Source organism: Mustela lutreola, chromosome 9, assembly GCF_030435805.1.
Source record: "Mustela lutreola isolate mMusLut2 chromosome 9, mMusLut2.pri, whole genome shotgun sequence".
In the NCBI taxonomy this organism is placed as follows: Eukaryota; Metazoa; Chordata; class Mammalia; order Carnivora; family Mustelidae; genus Mustela; species Mustela lutreola.
Genome location: NC_081298.1, coordinates 44,826,045 through 44,851,663, shown reverse-complemented (window position 1 = coordinate 44,851,663; position 25,619 = coordinate 44,826,045). Strand labels below are relative to the sequence as shown.

The window sequence follows — 25,619 nt, the reverse complement described above, 5'->3', positions numbered from 1 at the left end:
TCTGAAAATCTGATGCATTCTTGGAGGACCAAGCACATTTATTGGTATTTTAACTCTTACTTTATCTTAACGCCAGGTGTCTGGGAACCAGAAACCTCACTTCTTCAGTGCTGGGGACACACCGGTCATGTGTGTTTCCCTCTTTTCTGGATGTGTTTGTCATGCCCATTACGGCTAATGGATGTCATGTGTGCATACAGGGGAAGAAAAAACGGGCCCACGTGCAAACGAGCACCTTCTGTTTCCCCAGACTTAAAGTTAATTCTTAGAGAAGAGGTGATGAGTCCCAGGGACCGCTGAGGCCACAAAGGACAAGCATCATGACAAGTCTGTGCTACGCTAAGCATGGCACTAAGCTAGATCAGTTATTACCTATCACCTATTTCCTTGGCCAGAATGTGACCAAATTTCATGCTTAATTACCTCCTTTGTTGTTATTCGTTCAACTATTAATTCCACTAATATTTATTGAACATTCACCAGTGCCCAGCACTGTTCTGGGTGCAGAGGAAACAGTAGGAACCAAAAGAGACATGCATCCTGCCACTGGGAAGCTTCCATTCAAGTGATGAATAGTGAGTGAATATATAGCGTGTTAGATAATGAGAACTGCTTAGGAAAAAAAACACAAGTCAGACAAAGATGTTGGGGGGGGGGGACAAAGGAAGGCTCAGGGAGTAAAGACCCGAGGGGAGGGAGAGAGGGAGTCACGCAGAGATCTGGGGAAAGAGCTTTCCAGAGAGAGGGAACAGCAGGTGCAAAATTCTGGAGGCAGGAGTGCATGTGCAGAGCACTCAGGAAGGCAGAGTGGAGAGAAGAGGGGGAGTGGTAAGGGGTGAGCTCAGGACGGGATGGGCGGGAAGGATGCTCCCAGGGGAAGGAGTCCAGTCCGGACTATGCTGTATAGTAGTCTCCCCATATCTGTGATTTCACTTTCCGTGGTTTCAGTCACCACGAGATGAGCTGTGGTCTGGAAGCAGGGGATCCCGTCCTGACGTGTCGTCAGAAGGCCAGCAGTAGCCTCACACTATGTCTTAACGCCCGCTCCCTTCACGTCCCTTCACCTGGTCATGCGGGCATCTCCCGTCATCACAAGGAGGACGATTACAGCATGATAACATTTCGATAGAGACCACATGCACATACCTTTTATTAAGTAGATGGCTGTAAGTGTTCTGTTATTATTTGTCATTGCTGTTAATCTCTTACTATGCCTAGTTTATAAATTAAACTCTATCGTAGTTATGTGTGTGTAGAAAAAGCCAGTGTATGCAGGGCTCAGTACCACCCCTGGCTTTAGGCATCCACTGGGGGTCTTGGAAGATATTCCCTCCGGTAAGCGGGGACCACTGTCATCACTCTGTGGCCATCTAGCTCAGCACTTGCAAGCGACAGGTATCTCCCAGAGCTCCACGAATGAATGAATGCACGTCACCCGAGTACATTATATACTGCCAGGCCCTGATCGGTCTTCCGTTAGGACAGAGGCAAGTTCTGCCAAATTAAGAGGTGACAACTCGGTAAAGTGCCCCAAGACGGGCAATATTATGAAAAAGAGAGCCTTGCTGGGAAGAGAGGGAAAGACATAGGTGAAACCAGGATTTCGGGATGGTCTTGCTAAGCCCCACAGCAAACAAGGCTGAGGGTGTCGGAAGGGCACTTTGTGGAAATTTGCTGGAGGAAATCTGCTTGCCTCTGGAATTGCTCGAGGCCACCTAATTTGTAGTGAGTGGAGCTGAATTGATGGGAGTTCTGGCCGGGGTTCTGGGCCCCTACAAACCCTGGCCAACGTCCAACCTCCATCTAATTCCTGGAGCAATGGCATTGGTGCCCAGCTAGCCACCTCAGAGAGGATGAGCCCAGAGGGGTGATGTTTTGACACGTCTTGGAAGAGTAGCTTTCTGGATCAAAATATCGATTGTAGCCTATGTCCAGACACTAATGCACAGCCTTGCCTGGATGGTCCCTACTTCAGGGAATTTTGGATGTTCCTAAGTGAGGAACCAATGGGTTCCTTTGTATATTTTTAAAATCTTTTATTTATTTATTTATTTATTTATTTATTTATCCATTGACCAGAGCGGGGGCGGAGGGCAGAGGGAGAGAGAGAGAGGCAGGAGAGAGAATCTCAAGCTGACTCCCCACTGAGCGTGAATCCTGACTTCAGACTCGATCCCAGAGCCCTGAGATCATGACCTGAGCTGAAATCGAGAGTTGGAAGCTTAAGTGAGGGCCCCACCAATGAACCCTTTTAAATTTTTCCAGTGTGTTTCCACCCTTTTGATCTCAGGGTCTACAGCCACATCCTTCTAGGTGCCACATCCTTAGTCTCTCTGCCTTTCTCAGCCTGGCACGGCCCTGTGCCCATAACCCAGGTCCCACACAACATCTTTGCTCCATGCCCTCCCCCCCCGTCTGCTTTATAGAGAGAACTCTGAGGAAACTCCACTTCCAGAAGGTCCCAGCCCACCCACCGTCTAATGCCCACATTCTATTAGCCTCTGTCCACAGAGCCGAACACTACTGGCTGGAGAAACCCATGATCCTTCATCTTCCGAAAATGCAGTTGCTAAGCCGCTCTGTACAGTCCCTGACGCGAGGGAGGGTGGCGTAGGGGGAGGACGGAGGGGAGGCACGTAGAGGAAGTTGGGTATTTTTGCAAAGTTTTTCTTTGCTGCCTTTGAAACTCTCCATGACTCTCATACCAGTGTCCAGCAGAAAGGGCACCTGGGCATTTGATGACTTCTGGTCTTATCACAGTACCTCGAACAGCTGCAGACCAGTGGTCTGGGAGACCTGAAATCTTATTTCTCTCACACTTCCTACCATTGTCTCCCATCAGAAAACAATTTGGGATCCTGCTCCAGAAGGTGACAATCCCTGTAGCGAACTATTTGTTACCTATATTCCTGGAATTCATCTGTGACAGCCATTTTTACTTATAAAAGGGAAAGGTTTAAGAAGTCTCTATGGCTTTTCTTTCTCTCTCAAGAAAGAACTCCTGGGTTCCATTAACGCTAAGTGTAGTAATGAAAAGAAACACCCTAGAAGCCAAACCAGTCGGCTGACTTCCGAAGGCTCCTTCTCAGTTTGAGTGCAGCTTCATGCGATGGACATGGGGTCATGAAATGCTAAGGCTCCTGCCGCATGGGGGCAGGGGGAGAGAGCTGGTGCACCAGCAAGAGGAGGAGTGTGTGGGCCCCTACCCTGCGTGGAGACCAGCTTCTGCACACCTGTCTGTGCCATCAGATTCTCACAGCCTGCCACCCGGATCAAGCTAAAGATGCATGAAGTGACATCCTTAGCCTGGGGTTAAAACAATGATTTTAGACTCGGGTGGACCCCTGAACAGAAGTCCCACTGGAAGGTCATCCATTCCTTTTTTTTTTTTTTTTTTTTTTTAAAGATTTTTATTTATTTATTTGAGAGAGAGAGAGCACAAGCGGGGGAGAAAGGGGCAGAGGGAGAAGCAGACTCTCCGCCGAGCAGGGTGCCAGATGTGGGACTCGATCACAGAACCCTGAGATCATGGAAGGTGATTTCAACTCTGATCAGATGGAATGCAGAAATGAATGGGATTTAAGAAGAAAATGACTAGCAGATAATCTGCAGTTTCCAATAGTCCCTTTGATTAAGAGAGGAAAAAGTGTACTCAAAAATCTACCCGGAGAAGAATCTCATTTGCAAGGTTCCTCCCCAGTGCTTACAGAAACTGCTTCTTCTGGTAGTGATTTTTAAGGGCTCACCAGATGACCTCAGAGCAGCCACTATGATGAAGACCCCTGTCCCTTTGTTCCCGTTATGGGCTGTGGTGCTTGGTCATTTTACATTCTTAGCCCCAAGTAGCTCTGTCTCTCTCTATAAGCCACTTCCATACTCCCCCAGACCTTGTTTGCTTCTGGCAAATTAACATGTTTTAATGAATACGTTTTATTTTTAGAGCAGATTTAGGTGTACAGAAAAAGTGAGAGCAGAAATGCAGAGTTCCCATACATTGGCCCCGCCCTCGGTTTCTCCTCTTAACCCCTTGCATGATGGGTAAGGCACATTTGTTCCAGTTCCTTCCAGTTGATGAACCAGTATTGATACATTGTTCTTTTTTTTTTTTTTTTAAAGATTTTATTTATGTGACAGTGACAGAGAGAGAGACAGCGAGAGAGGGGACATAAGCAGGGTGGGTGGGAAACGGAGAAGCAGGCTTCCCACCGAGCAGGGATCCTGATGCAGGGCTCAGTCCCAGGGCCCTGGGAGCATGACCTGAGCGGAAGGCAGAGGCTGAATGACTGAGCCACCCAGTCATTTCATTACTGATACATTATTCTTAACTAAAGTCTATAGTTTACACTGAGGTTCATTTGTCTGTCCCGGTGCACATTCTGTGGGTTTGACAAATGGGTCTGTCATATAGCCACCACGGCAGTGTCATACCGAAGAGTTTCATGGCCCTAAAAGTTCCTATGTTCTGCCTATTCATCCCTCCCGCCCTCTGAACCATGGGCAAATTAACATTTTAGGAAATTGACTTGAAGAGAAAATGGGGCTGTGTAACAATTTTATAAAATTTTTTAAATAACCTTATATTCCAGCATTTCTCTCCAAACAGAGTAATATTCTCCCATCACAGAACACAATGCCTCTCCAACTCCCCAGCCGCCCCTCAGAGGCAGGGCTGTGGGGCCTGAGTTTTCTAAAGTGCTGCATGTGGGCATCAGCTTAAGATGAAAGCAATTTGGATTTCTCTTTTCTATAATGCACAGGGGGCTCTACTTTTTAGGGGAGATTTTTAAAGGCAGGCATTATAATCTACTTGCTAAAAATCCACGTGCCCTGTGACCAAACCAAACCAAACCAAACCAAACCAAACACACGTGTTAAGCTGGAGTGAGGTTTGTTCCCTAAGAATTTCCGAAGCTGATTTGTTGTGGTTGAAGGATGCTGAGAATGTTAATTTGCACACCCTACCCAGGCAAGAGCATCTCAGGTGGGTGAAAGCATCCCAACAGCAGGCTATCTGAGTCCTGATTCCCTCCAGCAGGGGCTAATATTTTTATTCAAAGAAGGCCAGTACAATCCCATTATGGGAAAGAATGAAACAGGTGTGCATTCCTTTTCCCTTTCCATTCTGCATAGGAAGGACAACGCCAGCCGCCAGCCATAATGGCAGGGGCACCCAACTGAGCATCTCCTATGCTGACCCCTTCATCGGCATGGGGACTGGAAAGCCATGGTCAACTCCCTCTCCGCCCTGGCCTGTAGGTGACAGAGCTCCTGCGTGTCCCTCATCTGCAGGCTGGGGGTAGAGAGGGGAAGCTCAGGGCGAGTAGCGGTGGGGAGCTGACAGCTTGAGGGCGCACACTCAGAGTCTCCAGCTCAGGTTTCTCCCCAATCCAGACTGCGCCTCAGTTGCCCAGTGCTCCCTTTGCCGCCTCCTTTCTGTGGAGGGCCTGAGATTCTCACTTCCTCCGCCCCACTCCGGACACCTTCCACTCTGGTCTTCCTGCCTGGTGGGCTCTGTGCCATCTCTGCAGCCCAGAGCAGCCTTCTCCACATTTGCATCTTCCCTGGTACTGTCCAAAGCTTGAGGCCAACACAAACATCCTTTTTGAAGCTAATTCTTGCCCCAAGGGCTTCCACTCGCTTTCTCTGCGCTGGTTTCACTGCCTGGGGTAGTTCTGACCTTGCAGGGAAGTTGGCACTTGTCCTTTTCTCTTACTCACTGTGGGGTCTGGGTTCCCACAGCATCCGGCTGGTCCCAAGGAGACGGAGGGAGCCGTGGGGCCCAAGTTTCCGAAGACACCTGCGGGTGAGGGCAGGGGTCCGCCTCAGGCTGCCCTCCCTCCTCTCTATAGAGAGCCTCTGCACCACCTGCTAGGACCCTGTTTAGATGATAGAGGGTGGCACAGACCCCTTTGGGCTTCCTTTAAGCCATCCTACACAAACAGCGGGCTTCCTTATTAAAATTAGAAAAGCTTGGAATTGAACTAAACTCCTTTTGCAATTGATAAGAACATTGAGTCAAACTGAGCTGATCTCCTTTTGATAGAAGGATGAAAAGATGTAGGTCTAGTTTTCTCCCCACAAACTGAAGGAATTCTGTACTTTGGTTTCCTGCCTTCTCCACAGGAAGGAGAGGAGCATCTGGAATCCTTGCCAAGGCTGTGGTCAGGTTGGCACCGACCGCCCCGAGGGCTATGGATACTCAGCATTAGTGATCAGCTTTCAGGAAACTTCTATTTCCATGAATACTGATTTATTTATTTATTTATTTATTTATTTATTTATTTGGAGAGAGAGAGAAAGCCAGAGTGAGTAGGGGGGAAGGGGAGGAGGGAGAGAGAGAGAATCTCAAGCAGGCTCCATGCCTCAGCACAGAGCCTGACATGGGGCTTGATTCCATGAGCCTGAGCTCATGACCTCAGCCAAAATCAAAAGTCAGCTTCCTAACCGACTGAGTCACTTAGGAGCTCCTGATAATAATTCTGAAATTATTCAAAATTATTGAACTTTTAAAAATAAGAAAATATTGGGGTCCCTGGGTGGCTCATTGGGTTAAAGCCTCTGCCCTCGGCTCAGGTCATGATCCTGGGATCTAGCCCTGCATCGGGCTCTCTGCTCCTCGGAGAGCCTGCTTCTTCCTCTCTCTCTGTCCACTTGTGATCTCTGTCTGTCAAATTAAAAAAAGAAAAAAGAAAAAGAAAAAAGAGAGAAAATATTAACTGCTTTCCCAGTTTATGTTCAAAAAAGAAAGACTAACCAGAGCTACTAGGTAACCTTCCTAGCTGGCTGCCTAGAAATCTTGAGGAGGGAATGTTAGGTAGGAACACGGCAGCGACGTGACTTCTCAGTGGCTGTGTGGGTTTGGGTGTTAATATCACACAAATCATTTCTACGCACACATCTGGCCATGAGAAAAAGTTTACACAAATTATCCAGGACCCAAACAGAAGACACTACAGTCTCTAGTCAATTTGCCAATGACTGGCCTGGCTTCTTTGGGGGGACTTAAATTTTCCATCACTTTTGCAAATGATACACTTTTCTCAGAAGCCCCAGGAAATGTCAACTTGTGGAACTCTATTAACCATTCCTGATCGATATGGCCCAATCATTAAGCAGTTGATCAGACTTCCTCAGAGCTCATCCTCAACTGGTCAATCAGCCAATTTTATTGACAAAATCATATAAGCTGGGTGGGGAGCTGGTAACTAGCCGAGCCCGTGGCTACACTGAATGCTGAGAAAAGGAAGTCCAGAGGACAGGCTGGAGGAAGCTGCATTTGCTGACCTTAGGAAAAAGACTAACATGTATAAGGGAAAAGACTACAGTGGGTAAAGGATGGTGTTCTTTCAAGTCCTGGATCTTAACTGCAAGGCAAGGCCTCCCTGGCAGGCGGGGAGAAAAGGAGAAGAGGTAGGCTGCATTCCCTACCCGCAGAGGTTCAAATGGCTCAATCACGCAATAGTTAGGAAAAAGGAGGCAGGTGGACAGAGAAGAAATCCATTACCTTTCTCCAAGATCGATCAATCTTTTTCTTTCTCTCTTTCTTCCTTCCTTCCTTTCTTCCTTCCTTTCTTTCTTTCTTTCTTTCTTCTTCTTTTTTTTTTTTTTAAATGAAAATCTTTCTAATTTTATTCTGGAGAGATAATAGTTTTTGCTTTTAGACTCATTAAGTGAATCCCCAGCTGCTACTCACACCCGCACAGAAGTTTGCTCAAGCTGGAAATTCACCCAAGGGTTGCCTTTTCTCCCTGTGGGAAACTGCACAGGGGGTAGGGGTGGGGGGCTGCAGGCTTTCCTGAGAGAATGAAATTCTCACTGTCCAAGTCCTTTCTTGTACCAACAGCATCTTTGATTCAAGGAGGAGGATAGACGGACAGCTCCCACAATGCCTAGTTGTAGGTCACGCCCACAGCAAGTCTCAGCCTTGTGTAGCATGGACTGGAGCATTGGCTGCTAGAACTCGTCTCTCCCATTTATAGTCTAAGAATGCATGAAGTGACAGATGTCAGGGTATGTCATCGTGGTTGCACCCAGACACAGCTGTTGCCCCCTGTGACTCATCACTGTCATTGCCAGCCTGGCCGGTATCACTGCTCACCTGAGGGCCACAGAAGACATGTGGTGTGCAAAGCCTGGTGAAGGGGTCTGGGTGAGGTGAAGGCAGGCTTGTAAACATGTTTTCAGAAGCCATCTGCCCCATATCTCCTTCGCCATGCTGGTATAGGCGCTAAGAACACATTCTTTGTCCTAACTTCCTTTCTTCCATCCATCTGTCCATCTGATCATCCATCCTTCCATCCATCCCTCCACCCACCTCGCCACCGTTCATGCATGCTTGCATCCATCCATCCTAACAGGTCCAGTGAAGACTTTCAAAGTCCTGTTTCTTTATTTCCAGCACCTGTTTTCCTCTGGCTCTCTGTTCTCTGCTGGCTCAACTGAGTCCTCATTTCTTCCCCACTGTCCTCCCATGAGTACTTTTCTCTCCCCTCTTTTCTCTGTCCTCCAGGAACCAGTATCTTCCAGGGCTCCTGACTTCCACAGCTATAAAGTGGCAAGGTAGAGGTCATTCTTGGCCACTAATCAATCACAGACAGACACTTTTTGGGCACCGAGAGAACCACCATGCAAGTGTGATCCCTGCTCCAGAAGCACACCCCGCGGGGAGGGTGGCATCGTGTAAGGGAAACTGAGGCACATGCAGGCAGCAGAGGGGCATAGTGTGGGAAGGCAAGGCTGGAGAGAAGCTCAGCAGGATGAAGCTGCTGTCCATTTGCCATCAATTCTTTGCCACTGCATTTCTAAGTTCACTTCTCTTGGCTAGTGTTTGCCAACCTTTAGTCACTTGGGAACCGATCAGTTCTTCATGGACATTATGCATTACTTCAAAAATCTTCTTTAGATTGATTACCCTTAAAAAAAAATAAGATATAACTACTTCTGCCTTGTCCTAAGCCATGATATCTGTGGAATCACAGATTTGATGTGTTAGTACTGTTTTTCTAATTCTTATTAAAATTATTCCATAATTAGTAAGTTGTGTCTACTGCCTAAGGTAGCTTACATACCACCTGGCAGGGACAAGTCACTCCAAGACAAGTCACTTTTTATGACAGCTTGATGGCAAGGTGCTGTTGTATTCTTCTGGGGATGCAAACCCACGGACACTGTGCTAAATAGTTTCTGTGTATTATCTCTCTTCAACTTAGTTCTAGACCTCTAAAGTGGGACTTGCCAGTCCACTTTACAGAAGAAGAAATAGATTCAGAAATGTTGTCCAAAGTCACACAATTAATGAGGATGAACCAGCTCTTAACCATTATTCTGCTCGACCTCAAAGTTCATGTTCTGAACAACACCACAACCAAATCTCATTTCTTTATGCTCATTTTGGAGCCTGTCTAGCAACTTTCTGAATCACCTCATTTCATTTGTATCCCCTGCATTAGCTAAGATTAAATTTGATTACAGTTGTAAAAGTTTTTTAAATAAGTACTTTTTTTTCACACAAAGAATGGTTAGGTGAAATGTCCAGGATGGACATGGTGGTTCCACTGACATCAGAGCACAGTACTATGCATAGGGCATTTGGCCTCATGGTGCAAAATGGCTGCCAAGCTCCAGTCATCACATACATGTTCTTAGATAGATAAAGAGAAAAAGAGGGCCCTTCCCCTCACTTTTAGGGACAATTCCAGAAATCTCACCTAGCACTTCTATTTATGTCTTACTGGCCAAAGATTGGTCATATGGCTTCCTTGGTTGCAGAGGAGGCTGGGAATCATTGCCATTTATTTTAAGTACAATGTAACATCCTATAAATCAGGATTCCGTCTCTGAAGAGGAATGAGAGAAAGGATGTTGTGTCTTCTATGATAAGCCAAAGACTCCATAGCATCTGCATGGAACAAAAATCTTTTCTTACCATTAAGCTTATGAATATTGGGAGAATGTATTTATTTAATTGATGTTCCAGAACTAGAGCGTATCTATCAGTCTACATTCAAATTAAACAATCATAAAAACATCCCACACAAAGTGTTTTCCATATGTGACCCCCACCTCCAAGCCCCTGGGAGAGCCGCTATTTCTTGCACACCTGCATCTAACCCAAGTAAGCTTAAAGGCAGAGAACAGGGAACAATTTGTGTTTGAGTATAAGATTGTATTCTGGTAATTTTATTCTGCCCATGAAAGAAAGTGGATTTGTGCATTTCAACACAAAATTAAAAATAATCATAGCAAAAAGTATTTCCAGTTAACCCTAGCTTTGTTCAGAAGTTATATTACATATCTCTGGGGCAGTGGAGTTACACAGGAGCAGACAAAAACAAACAAACAAGCCCCAAAGCCTGAAATGGAAGTCTGATTATAAATATTTCCTGTCCAACTTTACTTTGCCAGAATCTCTATTTGGTCAATTTCCTGCTTTGAGACATCTCTGGAAAGGTCAGATTAATGATTTTGAAGGCAAAAGCAACTAGTTATTTGATAACCAGTCGTAACTGTCACTTGCTAAAGATCGGCTATGTATTTGTTGTCACAATTTGGACCTGGCCTCAACCAATGTGGGTGTTTAAAGAAAAATGGTTTGCGACGCACGAGCACTTAAACCCAAATTCTAATGTTGGGCGGAAGTCAGCCATCTCCCGAAAGCTGGCAGAGAGAGAGAGGAAAGCAGGCTCTCTGTTGAGCAGAGAGCCCGATGCAGGACTTGATCCCAGGACCCTGAGATCATGACCTGAGCCAAAGGCAGCAGCTTAACCCACTGAGCCACCCAGGCTTTATAGTGTTTCAAAGAACACAGATTCCCAGAGCATGTTTGTCTGACTATGTGTCAGCACCTGGTTGGTACTGAGGACAGCGCCCAGACTCCCTGCCTCCCTTGCCACTGGAGTCCTGCTGGTTTTCAGAAATACAATTCATAGAGGTTTATCTGGAAGATCTGTCTGCTGTCCATTTGTTTTTCTGAGTCCTGGATGCTTAGACCAGGAGAAACTGCTTCACCTGAGAAAAAGCAATACATTTATCTTGTGGTCCTTAAAAATCCAACTACTGATGAGATTTCCGTCCTTATTTCGACCTTGATGGAACTCAAAGCCAAGCGTGAGAGTTTTTACACAAAGACCTGTGTGCTTGAATACCCAGCCTTTGCGCTGCAGCTCAGCCTCATGCAGCTGTCCTGCCCCTAGTTCCCCATTTCCCGATGCCTTTTTCTTTTTATCCCAGTTGCGCCCCTTGTTGCTTATGTAATCTCAAGCTGGTTAGCTTTCACATCTCCCAGCCTCGGTCTTCATAGCTGTACAATGGGGGAAAAGGTGGTTCCTTACCTCAAAGACTTAGTGTCAGAATGGGAGCAGCCGATCCGTGAACATGGTTGGCTTTATGATCGGCACAGGGAGATAGCTCCATTTGTATCGTGTGATGATGATTGTTCTTACTTATATCTTATTGTATATATTTGTGTAAGCTACCTCAGATTTTTCTGGGATGAATTTGAGACGAAATAATTGTTGTTTAACTGGAAGAGAGTCTTTTGCAAATTTCTCCTCGGGGACTGCTTTTCCTACCTTCAAGGGCATCTGCATTAACTATTTTAGCTGCTGTTTTATGGCAGCATGAATTTTAGCTGCACCAAAGGTAAGAGAGACTTCATAACAAGCCTTCATGATGTTTGTCACACACTAAGGAGCTCTGTGGGAATCAATAAAAATAACATAAAAACAGTTAAACCAAGGCCTCGATATATTTTTTTCTTGTCTGAACTGATGAAGCTTCAGTAAAAAGAGGAAAGATGGAATTTCTTGCTTTTGCTGGTTTATTTTGAAGAGGGAGGCAATTAAAACAAAAGGGGTGAACTCAGTGGCTCGTGGGATGTTACCAAGATGGCGGTCAGGAAAGCAGGCTGTGGCCAAGGTGCAGACATGTCAAGGCCCAGCTGGGCCAGATTGTCTTCTGACCTGTCTGCCTTTTTGCCTAACTTGCCAGAGCAAACCTGTCTTCTTATAGAAAGAGGGTAGATTTTGTATACTTCAGAGTTGTCCTTCTATTTAAGTTTACTGGTGAAAGCACAGGGGCCACGCCATCTGCCCGGACCCTTCTCCACAGCGAGCAAGTGGGTCTGGCAGTCTCTTAGGGTGCCACCCGTGACCGCAGTCTGAGCATGGGGACGAGTCTACTCTATCCAGCGCTACACGTCTGGCCTTTTGTTCCATCTGTGGCATTTCCTTGCACATCGCTGGTTTATTAGGGGCTGCGTTAATTGAATTTGCACAGTAAGTCTAGTGCCCTGGAAGTTGTCTAGCTATTTACACTGATTTGTTATATAAATTCAGGCCGAAGAGTATGAGGCAAGGTTAGCATTTAATGCTGCAGCAAAGGGAAAGCTCTAAGTGCTCAGCTTCACTTCCTGTGTCCCTCTCTTGTTATTCTGTGTCTCTCTTCATAGAAAGCACAACCATTTTCCTTTAATTAGGCTGCAGAGAGCACGGGCTAGCATTAGGCCACTCAGCCACTCAGCCACGCTCACGGCCATGGCCATTTCCTATCTATTTTCTGTAGGAAAAGGGAAAAAAAAGTGTATATATGCACATATAAGCCCCTGCAAGTCCGAGGGTTGGGGGAACAAAGGAACCAGGTGGAATTACCTTTTGTGAGACTGAGGTCACAAGAACTAGCCAACACCAGAAAAACAAGGTATTGTGCTGCCTCGTTCTTCCTTTGGTTAAATGAATTGCCCTTTTGAATTTTAAAAGAGTGCTTAATAGAAATATCACTCACTGGTACAGAATATATAGCACGTTTAATACACATTTATAGTAATTCAGTAATTAACACATGTTTAAAATAATTCTTTTTTATGGGTGCCTGCGTGGCTTAATCAGTTAAGCATCTGCCTTCGGCTCAGGTCATGATCCCGGGATCCTGGGATCGAGCCTCACACAGGGCTCCCTGCTAAATTGGAGGCCTGCTTCTCCCTCTCCTCCCCCCTCGTGCTCTTTCTTTCATGCTCTCTCTCTCTCTCTCTCTCTCTCTCTCTCGTGTAAATAAAAAATCTTGGAAAAAACGAATAATTCCCTTTCATAACGGGCTTTTCTAAGTAACATGTTTATTTATTTATTTTTTTGACTGAGGCTTTTATCAGATATAAGGAGAAACTACAGACTGTTCCTTCACTTTGTCACTCTTACGTTTTCAGGTTTGCAGTTTCCAAAAATCAAGTATTAAAATTTGACAAACAGTGGGGTGCCTGGCTGGCTCAGTTGGTGGAACATGCGAACCTTGATCTCAGGTTTGTGAGTTCAAGACCCACACTGGGTGGCGAGCCTACTTAAAACAACAACAACAAAAACAAAACAACAACCAACATAGTCCCAGTTCTTACTTCTCACACACACAATAATGAGGGTGATGGATTATGACCCATGAGATAGTATGAGACTCTATTAAGTCCACACTGATATGGACAAATGAAAACACACATGAAGGAGAGGGATAGCTCTACCTTACAATCAAAAGCTAAGTGCTACGTGTAGAATGAATGAAGGAGTTGCAATCTCTCCCCATGACACCAACACAGTAACAGAAATTTCCAGCAAGAACTGTTTATGGGTGCAAAAACTAGTGGGGGAATAAAAGGATAAAAAAACAGAACATCACATGGTCTCAAAATGCCACTAATTGATTACGAAAGTAAATAAATACTACAAAGGAACCTACAGCCTCCACCCCAACCACGGGGCCACGGTTAACAATACAGTGAGAGGGTAGATCCGTACCGTGTGCCTCCTGAGAGGCTGCCCTGAGAGGGACACAAAATGGCACCCGTGGTTCGCTGAGAAGGCATCACCTGACAGGAATAATGAGGGAATGTCAGACAGACCCAAAAGGGTAGACACTCTACAAAGAAACAGGCTGTGTTTTTCACAGGTGAAGGCTCATGAAGATAAAAGCCTCAGGAGCCATTCTAGACTGGAAACGATTCTGCAGACAGAACTAATCTTAGATCAGTAGGGAGAGGTCAGTGGGACAATTGGCAAGACTAAGACTGAAAAGTCCATTTATACCATATTCGTGTGGTTTTTAAATGTTGACAATTGTCCTATGGTTATGGAAGGATGTCATAGTCTTAGAAGTGTATACTGAAGGATCTAGAGGGCAGCGTGTCTCTGCACTCTACTTACAAACATTAGGAAAACAATTATGCCTTCCCATCCATAAAGTGTGTGTGTTTGTGTGTGTGTGTGTGTGTGTGCGCACGAGTGTGCATGTGTGTGTGTGTGTGCGCGAGTGTGCATGTGTGTGTGTGTATGTAAAGACAGAGAGGGAGAGAAAGAAAGAATGATACAGCAAGGACAGGAAATGTTGACATTTAGGGAAACTAGATGAAGAGTATGCAACTTTTTACTTTGTTCTAGTTGTGTAGACTTTTCAGAAATTTGACTTTATTTTGAAATAAAAATTTAAAAGAAATCACTAATTGTTTAGCCTCTTGATTGTGTCACTGTGAGTAAAGAAATGGTCAAGGAGTTAAGTTTTCAGAGCTGAGCCCACAGAAGTTCCGTGGCCAGACCTTGCTTCTGAGGGCTTTATATACCACACACTGAGCACAAGGGACAGGGAAATATAAGGAAATGGCCGGGTCCATCTGGTCTCTGGTGGAAAGACACTCTTTACTCTCAGAGGGGGATATTGTCTTTCTTCATCAGGAAATCCTAGAAGCTCCCCCACTTTTTTTTTTTTTTTTAAAGGAACAGGAAGACATATGAGATGATAGTTCTTGGAGACCTTCCTGTTTTGTAGGTAAGAAAACAGAGGTCCAGAGCAGCCCCTCCCAATACCCTAGTTGCCCAGTCCAGGAGCCACCAGCCACCAGCCACACGTGGCTATGAGCACTTGCAATGTGGCTGGTCCCAACTGAGTTGTGCTATAAGGGCTAAAGAGACACTGGGTTTTTAAGACTAGTACAGAAAAAGAGAGAACATAACACATCTCAACGTGTTTATATTGCTAGAATGCTGAAAAGAAAACAGTTTGGGTATAGTGAGTTGAGTAAAAATATATTATCCAATTAATTTCATCTCTTTCTCTTTATGATTTTCACGTGTCTACTAAAAAGTTTCAAATTACATACAGGGTCCATACTATATTTCCACTGGACAACACTGGTCTAGAGTTGAACAAAAAAATAAAAACCAGCGTTTGCTGAATGCCTACGGGGAGAAATATTCCAAATGCAAAGACAAAGATGCCGTGAGCCTTACTGTCAGAGGCTCCCTGACAAGAGGAGGCAACAGACCTGCGAAAGCTAATGATAATAGTGGGCGACAAGTACCCTAAGAGCATGGACAAGCTCCGGTGATACCCCGCAGGGAGCTGATTACTGAAGCACGGAAAGGGACTGGTGTTTGCCGAGGGCGTGCCAGGCAGAAGGAAGAGCGCGGGGAGATGTGGAGGCAGGAAGCTGCCCAGGGGGTTCTGGGCAAGACGGTGCAATGCGGGTGATGATGGGGGAGGGAGGGCGGTGAGAGAACAGGGCTTGTCCAGGAGCCTTAGACTTTTGTTGCATAAATGATATAGAACCATGGAAAGGTTTTAGGCCAATGAGGGGTGTAGGCATGCTATTTATGTTTTTGATCTGCTACACTGGACTAGGATACGGCCAGGTGCCGAGGGGCTTGCTAAACACTGCCGTGATGGCTAAAGGCAGTGGTTGAGGGAGATGGAGGAGGGGAGGCATGGGAGGGAAGGGGCATGTCTTTGGCCCCGGGTCCCACCTCGGGCGACGAGGTGGCCAGCGGACTCCGGGAATGGGGGGAGGACGGGTGGCGGCAGCGGTGGTGAGCTCACTCCACGTTTCACACGAGGCAGAGGCAGGCTACTGACGTGTTGATGTCCGGTTGGGCAGGATGAGCAGATGAGAGTCCCAGGAGAGAAGGGGTGGCCTGAGGAGATGACCAGACAAAGCCAGGGAGACACCAGAATATTCCAAGGTGGCTGGTGGGACAGCGGGAGCGGAGGGACAGACTGGAGCAGAGAGCCATCAGAAGGGACAAGGACTACAGGGAGGGAGCCAGGAGCTCCGAGCAGAGGAGGCCCGCTGGGAACGCGCGGTGACCATGGGGCGAAGTTGGGTTTCTGTCTTGCTGTGGCAGGGAGCGAAGCACCGAGGGGTGTCTGGGTCAAGGAGGAGCTGGGGTGGGCTTGCCACGGAATGTGGGCTTGAGCGGGGAGGTCCCTAAGAGGCTCAGGGTGAAGAGCAGCCATCGGTGATCGGCTCTCCTGCTAGTTTCCATGCAGGAGGCAGGAGGCTGAAAAACAGGGCTGGAGCTGTCGCCCGCAGCCGCTCATGTGTTTCGCAAGACAGGGAGGGTGGTGGTCCTGGCTGCAGCGTTCCGTTCTCTGTCTTGTCTCCTAAGGGGGACACACGGGCCTGGGCCAAGCACAGTGTGTCCCGGCTGAGCCTTGTTTATCACGGATGTGGGCTTCTGGAGTGACGATTCGCTTTCTCAGAGTGGAGCAGGAGGCTGACGTGAGAAGGGAGGAGTCAGTGGCCAACAGCATCAGCCACTCCTTAGGCTGCAGGGTCCCTCGCGGGCAACACCCTCCATCCCTCACTCCCTTTCCCTCCATGCCACCCGCCGTCTGCCTACTTCTCTTCTGTGCCCGAGAAGCCAAAGAAGGATAGGAAGAAACTTCACACAAGCCCACTGCCGCCCCCCGCCCCGTCACATTTACCCTGAGATCTCTTCTGTGCTCTCAACACTGCCCAGTGATCCTAAACCCTGCAGAGGTCAATTCACTTTTTTGACCTCTGAGATGACTTTTTCTCTTTCCTCAGCCATCCAAGTCCCCTTTCTGCTTGATGGTTCTCAGCGGATTGAGAAAACAAGCAGTCGGGCACTGCCCCATCTTCTTACCCGGAAATCCCCGCCCCCCCCCATCCCCGCCAGCCTGTTCTCCCCAGTGCCTCTCCCTCTGTAGGTGTTAGGATGGGAATGTTGTCCCAGCTCTGCCAAAGGCCTGCTCTCATCTGCATCTGTTCTTTGCTCATGAACACGTGTCATCTCTCCTCCCCCTGCCAAATATCCCCCTGTCCTCTATTCAAGCTGACCTCCTCACAATTTGGCTCTATTGACTGCACTTCTAGTTTCTCGGGTAACATCCTCTCTCTCGAGCTCTTTCCAAGCTCTACCACCTTAGAAGCAGCCCTTACAAAAGCCAAATCTGGTGACCAATTCTCTGTCCCCAACTTACTTAGCCCCGCAGTGGAATCCAACACAGCCGGCCACTACTTCTCTCTGGAAGCTTCTGGGAAATCCCACATCGTGTTCTACTTTTTGAGCCACATTTCCCGCTGGACATTTAATGTTAGGATACTTGTCTCTTTACTCTGAAGTCTCTGTCCCCCGGGGTGCTCATGAGAGGGACAGGGAGGACAGAAGGTAGGCCAAGGGAGCAGGAGGGGCAGGGAAGGAGCTGAGCGAGAATGGGCCTGAACTGCACTGGGGCTTCAGCCTGGGTCCAGGGGGAGTTTTTGGAGTGTGAACTACATCACAGAGGTGGCTGGACCTTGAGGTAGGGGAGGCCTCTTAGAGCCCGTGCCTGTCATTGGCTGTGGTCTTCTGAGGAAAGAGCAAAGCGTCCCTTTCTGGGCAAGGTGGCTCCTTGTTCACTATACCGCGGGGGTAGCTGGAAGCGACAGGCCAACATTCACACGCCTGGGGGATGGGGACAATGGACCAGTGGAGGGAGGAAAGGGGACCCCACAATGCCCACTGCTGAGGTAGATCGTGAGTCCTGTTTGACCATATTAAGTTTGAAGTTCGAGTCAGCAGTTGAATACTTCGCTTGGAGCGAGTCTTGTACACTTTGATGCTAAAATGCATCCCAAATCTGACCACTTCACGCTGTATCTACTGGGTCCAAAGCACCATTTCTCACCTGGGACAACGGCGTGAGTCTCCTCATAACGACTACTGTCCACTTTCCGTGGCAGCCGCTGTAAACTTCTAAAACATGGGCTGGCAGGTCGCTATTCTTCATACATGGAAACAAATATCAAAAGCCCAAAGCTCCACCTACAAAGACTACATGATACAGCTCCGCTGCCTTCACTTACTCTGCTGCGGCCACACCGGCTCCTTTTTGTTCCTCAGATACACCAAGACTTCCCCTGCATCAGGGCCTTTGCACTGCTGGTCTCCTGGCTGGCCTCCTCTCTCTCCTGATCCTCTGTGTCTGCCTGCATCTCACCGAACCTTTGGCTCAGATATTCACTCCTCAGAGGGTCTGCCCTGCCCCCCTCAACTCCTGGCCACATTTTCTTCTTTGTTTTATAGCTCTTACTGCTCTTTGATATGATCTTGTTTTCACATTTATTTACTTGTATGTGGTCAGCTGTCCTCCTCTACAATCTAGAATCCAGAAGGCCCTCTTCACAACTCTACCTGCAGAATATAGTACACAGCAGGTGACTGACACATATTTACTAAATGAGTAGATGAATTAATAAAAATCATAAACCAAAAACTATACTGTACCTGGTCATCAGGAGACCATTAGAATCTTAACTAGGAGAAGCTTCAGTTGGAATGAGGGAAATGAGATGATTATTGTCTATTCACACAGCCAAAGACAGAGACAGACACGATAGGTCAGGGTCAGCCACACATTCACTGATGTCCAGCACTATGTGCCACACACCACACCATGTGCCAGAGATCCACAGTTGAAGGTGAGTTCTTGTCCTGGGGTGCTCTGAGACCAGGACAAGACAGTGACACATGTCCCAGTGCAAATGCCGTGAGCTCAGTGCATGCAAAATCACGGTCCCTTCACTGCTGTGGAGCACACAGTCAGTGATTTTGTTACATGGGGTCTACCCACATACACAAACTGGCTTTGGCTGGTTAGCAGATTTAACCCAGTGGAGTAATTTAAAATAATCAAGTGAATCTTTAAAGTTGAGGTTTTAAAACAGACTTGCTTATGTTACAGAGTGGAAAAGCCATGAAACCATCTCGTCTTCCTGTGTCCACAGGACCAGAGACATGGCTTCTTTGGAGACAGACAATGTCTGAAGACAAGGTGGGATGACTGCCAAATACTGAGCAATCACCCAGGGCAGGTCAGACCTGATGTTGTCATGAGTGAGTGCCCAACACTTCCTATCGCACATAGATCTGGTCTACCAGGAAGAAAGATTTGTAAGAAATCCTGTGGATAGGTGCCACTACACATCAATTAAAATGGCTAAAATCTCAAACACTGCCAACACCCAATGCTGGCGAGGATGTGGAGCAACAGGAACTCTCTCTCACTGGTGGTGAGAGTGAAAAATGCTTACAGCCACTTTGGGAGACAGTTTGGCAGTTTCTAACAAAACTAAACACACTCTTATCATACAATCCCAAATTGAACCCCTGGGTTTATACCTAAATGAGTTGAAAACATCATAGTCACACAAAAACCTGCATCTGAATGTCTATAGCATTACTGTCATTGCCAAAACTTGGAAGCAACGAGGATGTTCTTTGACAGATGAATGGATAAACAAACTGTGGTGTATCCATACAGTGGAATGTTAGTTAGTCTATGATACAAAAGTGAGTTATTAAGCTACAAAAGCCATGGAGGATCCTTCAATGCACACATCTGAGTGAAAGAAGCCAATCTGAAAAGGCTATATACTATGTGGATCCAAGTATATGACATCTGGAAAAGGCAACAGTAGGGATGCTGTAAAAAGATCAGTGGTTGCCAGGGATTTGGGAGTATGGAGGAAGGGAGGGATAAATAGGCAGAGAAAACGAGACTATTAGGATAGTTATACAGCAATGATAGACACATATCACTACACATTAGTCAAGACCCATAGAATGTACCACACGAAGAATAAACTGTAATGTAAACGATGGGCTTTAGTTAATAATAATCTACCAATATTGGTTCATCCGCTGTAACAAATACACCACACTAATTTAAGATATAAACAGCAGAGAAAACTCTGCGTGTAGGGGGGAGGGTATATGGAAACTCTATACTTCATGATCAATTTTTCTGTGAACTTAGAACTTTTTAAAAAAGATTTTATTTATTTATTTGAGAGCGAGAGATAGAGAGAGCACAAGCAGGGGGAGGGGCAGAGGGAGAGGTAGAAGCCAACTCCCTGCTGAGGCTGACTCCGGGCTCGATCCCAGGACCCTGGGATCATGACCTGAACTGAAGGCAGACACTTAATCGACAGAGCCACCCACACACTCTGAACTTAGAACTTTTCAAAAAAAAAAAAAAAAAAAAAAAAGCAGTCTGTTACCTTAAAAAAGTAATATACTGGAAAATATTTGCCATATATGTATGTAAATAGATTATTAGCCTATGTTATTATAAATACCCATAAGTTAAAAAAGAAGGCAACCAATAGAAAAATGGGTAAAGGATAGGAACAAGTAGTTTGACACTAAGGTAATGAAAGTTGTGTTTTTTTTTTTTTTTTTTTTTTTTTTTTTTTTTTTTAAAGATTTTATTTATTTATTTGACAGAGAGAAATTACAAGTACACTGAGAGGCAGGCAGAGAGAGAGAGAGAAGGAAGCAGGCTCCCTGCTGAGCAGAGAGCCCGATGCGGGACTCGATCCCAGGACCCTGAGATCATGACCTGAGCCGAAGGCAGCGGCTTAACCCACTGAGCCACCCAGGCGCCCCGAAAGTTGTGTTTTTACCTTTTCTTCTTCCTACAGGTTGGGAAAATTTAAAACATGGACTATATCCAGTGTTGAGGAGGAAGGGGAGAAACAAGCCTGGTCATAACTGTTGATGGGAATACAAATTGAAGTAACCCTTTTTGAGGATAATTTAAGCTAATGTCTTAATCAAAATTTCTTTACGTATTTATTTTTCTTGATAAATGTAAATGCACACACCTGTTAGCGAAATTTCACCCATGGTGAAGACAAAGTAATGAACACGTACTTACAGTAACATGGAAGAAATGGAAAACAAACTGAATGTTCATTAATAGGAAAATAGTTACGTCAACTGGGATTTAGCCATTCCATGAAGTTAAGAATGTGATTAATGTGTAGGGCCGCAGAAAGATTGTCAATGTGTATCATCAAGTGAGAGAAGAAAACTACGTGCAGTCTATATGAGAAACACACACTCACGCATCTAGAATGTGGTCAGTGCCAGGGACTAGAGTAGGACTGGGAGAACAGGAACACTCCCTTGGGTGGTGGTAGAATTTTTTTAAACTACAGTTTAAGATTTTTTATTTCTGCTGCTTGATTTTAAGCTCTGTGAAGGATGGAAGCCTGGCTTTCTTGTTGGTAGCTATACCCAGACAGCACACTGGTGTTCAATACATACATGGTGAATGAAAAGAATGAATGACACTTAAAAACTATAATGGGAGCCATCAGGGATATGGAAAAGCTTTTCCACTAAGGATGTTTGCTGCAGTGTAAATTATCAAAACAAAAAGTCCAAAGCACAGAGGTATGGTATATCCTCTTTCGTCATATTAGACATAACACCATTAAAATAATATTTCAAGAAATGGAAAAGTGGGGGCGCCTGGGTGACTCAGTGGGTTAAGCCTCTGCCTTTGGCTCAGGTCATGGTCTCAGGGTCCTGGGATAGAACCCTACATTGGGCTCTCTGCTCAGCAGGGAGCCTTCTTCCCCCCTCCCCTGCCTGCCTCTCTGTCTACTTGTTATCTCTCTCTCTGTCAAATAAATAAAATCTTAAAAAAAGAAAGAAATAGAAAAGTGTTCAGAATATCCTAATAAGCCAAAGTAGAAAGCTGTAAGTCAGCATGTAAAATACTGTAAGCATATATAAATATTTATATATTCAGAGAAAAAATATTGGAAGGACATACACCAAAAAATTTATGATAGGTGTATTTGGGTGATTGTTTATGGATAACTTTTAGTTTCTTCTTATCCTCACCCTCTTTGAGTTATGGAATGATCACACATTACTTTTATAAATAGAAAAAAGAGTTTTGTAAAAAAACAATCTCCTGAAATATAACTTTGCAGTTAAGATTTTTGAAAGGTAGAAACCTTTCAAAATGCCTCTATAAGCAGCCCTTGACTTACAGATGTTGCTTCTGTGTATTTGACTATAATATCCAACTTGTCTGTCCATATCTTAGCCATTGATACCTCAAAACTCCTTTCTGTGTGCTAAATTGAGATCTTTAAATACTAAAGAACATTTTGAACAATTACAGTTTAACCCTCAGGGAAGGGAATTACCTTTGTAAGATATTAATCTGTTACCTGGCTTTTGTACATTTGAATTCCATACATGTTTTCAGGAAAAAATTGTATTTGAGAGTAGGGGACTGTCTATTTCTTATCCTCTTTTAGTGCCTGATATACTTTGCTACCCTTATTCGGAGAGAAGCAGATATCTGACGAACTTCTAGTAGTTCCTCTCATGCTTATGATGATATGAGGTCCATTTAATCACTGGGGCCTTCTTGAAGCTACAGATGTTCCTTTGGTCTTCTGTCTCTGAGTTCCAAAGAAAGACATGGATATTCTAGAAAATATACTAGCTCAAACCAGAGTCTTCTCCTAGCTGAGGTTTTGGAGATAAGAAGTTGGGTGGTAAATAGTTAGCTGGCACTGGGGGCTGGGCTTCTAGGGAGGAGGCTTTGTCTACGATCGTGATCGCAGGGTTATAGCTGTGTAATCACATCATTAACAGTCATCTGATATTATTGAAAACAAAGTCATTATTATGATACTTTAACAGTCTCAAGCCTGAAAACCACTCATAGTCTAATTCAATAAATAAGCTACTTAAGTATAGAAAGTCACAAGGAAGAACAGATTTTGTGTCGTATTAGCAAATTTGATTTTCATTAATGCGAGATGAATGTCTTCTATGAGACACTTTCATATCATATTAATGACATGATAGCAAACAGCATTCATGGGTTGCTAGGCAACACGAGGACCCTCTAATGATCTTCTCTGTACTCGAGAGGCCACAGAGGGAAGATGCCAGAGCTCTGAGGATATCTCCCATTTCTTGGCAACTGTTTCTGCTAGAAGACCATTGTGGGGCTGGAAGCGAAGGGAATTCAGGATGCCATTTACCATGGCAAATACACCTCTTCACTCTTCCCTCCTTTTCATTGGCTTACTGTGTGGGAGAGCATGAACTGAGGCCTGGGTTCAAATATAAGAGGTCAAGAGTTCTCAAACCATATGCCTTCCCTCTACTTAGGGATGCAACAGGCTGCTGTGACACCAGGACAAGAAACATAGTGAACAACTTGAGGGTTGTTTGTTAAGCCATAGTTTGTTGTGGTCGGCTCCACTCTTTGCTGGTCCCTCCCTCCTTGGGGGGATAGGTGCCAAGCCATCGTGCTGTGAGCTCATGATTCCATGTAGCAGGGACAGTCCTCTGATCCAAGCATTGAATACTGATGTGCAACAATCACCCCCAAGTTTAGTGGCATGGGGCAAGAGCAATTTTATGATGCTCATGGTAGCTTGGCTCTGCTCTGCGACTGTAGGGGCTTCAGATGGGAAGATACATGCCTAGGAGCCACTCAGATGAATGGGGCTGGAATCATCTGAAGGCTTCTTCACTCACATGTCTGGCACCTGGGCTGGGATGACTTGAAGTCTTGGCTCAGCTGGAATTTTTGCTAGAGTGGCTGCATGGTCTTTCCACATAGCTTGGGCTTCCTCGAAACATGGCAGCCCCACGATGGTTGGACTTCTTATAGGACAGGATGTCCCAGCAAACAAAGCCAGAAACTGTGTAGCCTTCTATACCTCAGCCTCTGAAGTCACACAGCCTCACTCCTGCCATACTCCATTGATCAGAGCCATCACAAGCTTGCCCAGACTCAAGGGAAGGGGACATAGAGCCTACATTCTCCATGGTAGGCATGCCAAATAATCTTCATAGTGTGAAACTGGCTCACCAAGCCATGCCAGTCAGTCACTCTCCAGGAAATCTGGAGTTGGGATGGACACGCATCTGGTTAGTCTGCGGGTTTGATATTTGTAGCATGCAATATGGGAGGTGAGGGGCTAGCCAAGAAACCTCCACAGCTTGGTTACCAGCTGCCTTGCCCCTCCTGACTCTGGTTCCTTCTCAAGGCCCAGCCATATCTCTGCCTTTTGTTCCTGTGAGATATAACCATGAATCCTGAAAATGAATTCTTTTTAGCTTATATCTAGCTTTGCTTGCTTTCTGTTGCTTGCAACATAAGATCTTAAGTCACACAATCAGCTGATTTCCTCAAGTGATTACTGATATAAATGTGATTGCTGGTATATATGTGTTATAAATTCTCATTTATTAATTCCAGGCACACCTATTGACTTCTTGTTATGCAAATGAGGATTTATCTTTTTAAACACAGGCCCTTCCTCCTCTTTATCCTGAACTTCCCAAAGAGTTTGTATTGCAATTTTTGGTTAAACAGTATCTGTGACAATATTAACAATACACATATTGTTTGCAGATAGATAACTTTTTGCTTTTCTTGGAAATAAAGAACGTCCTGTTTTTTGGGTTTGTCTTTCTTAGCTTTCTATGAATCTAGCACATTTTCACAAGATGTTCTGGCAGTTCTCTAAAATGCCCCCTTAATGTTATCTTCCACATAAACATCAAATAATCAAAATAATTGATTTTTTCCTCCTAGGATCCTTCCTTCATTGCTCCTGCCTGCCTTAGCCTGGCTGTCTCCTGGATCCACCGAAATTGCCCTGCTCTTCTCCAGTGGTTAAGCACCTGCTTTACTCCTTTTTAGTTTACAACTTTGGTTGCTTTTTAAAAAATGACACTTCATTATGCAGAATTTTAAAATATGTTTTAAATAAAATTTTAAAGACTGTTCTAAAAGCAATTTTAAAATATGCTCAAGGGCATTATGTTAAGCAAAATAAGTCAGAGAAAGACAAATACCAACCATACAGTCTCTTTTTATCTGGGATCTCAAAACAAAACCAAACAAGACAAGACATTAAGCTCAATGATACAGAGAACATATTGATGGTGGCCAGAAGTGGGGGGGCAAGAGGTAGGAGAAATGAGTGAACTGCTTTTGGGTTTGATTTAAATAATTGTTTTTAAAAATGAAAAATAGGGGCACCTGGGTGGCTCAGTGGTATAAAGCCTCTGCCTTCGGCTCAGGTCATGATCCCAGGGTCCTGGGATCTAGCCCCACATAGGGCTCTCTGCTCAGCAGGGAGCCTGCTTCCCTTCCTCTCTCTCTGTCTCCCTCTCTGCCTAGTTGTGATCTCTCTCTCTCTGTCAAATAAATAAATAAAATCTTAAAAAAATAAAAATAAAATATTTAAATTGGAAGGATAGTTTACTAAAAAATTTTAAAATTACAGAAAAAGAAGACGAGCATGCTGAACTCCCTCCCATTACCCATCACCCAGTCCCAATAGCTACCAACCCATGGCCAGTCTTGTGTCACCTCTAGCTCTACATATTCTTCTTCCTCCCGGTCTACTTTAAAGCATATCCCAGATATTTAAATATGTATCTCTCTAAAAGACAAGGTTTTTATTTTTAAAATACATATATAACTGCAATATGGTCTTTAATGTAAAGAATTAATAATTCCTT

At 45.2% G+C, this 25,619-nt stretch overlaps 1 protein-coding gene across 5 annotated transcripts in view; it reads right to left on the bottom strand.

Annotated features, from left to right (window-relative positions):
- Positions 1–25,619, bottom strand: part of CFAP61 (cilia and flagella associated protein 61) — a 296,197-nt gene that overhangs the window by 9,087 nt on the left and 261,491 nt on the right. The gene's annotated exons all lie outside the window — the stretch shown is intronic.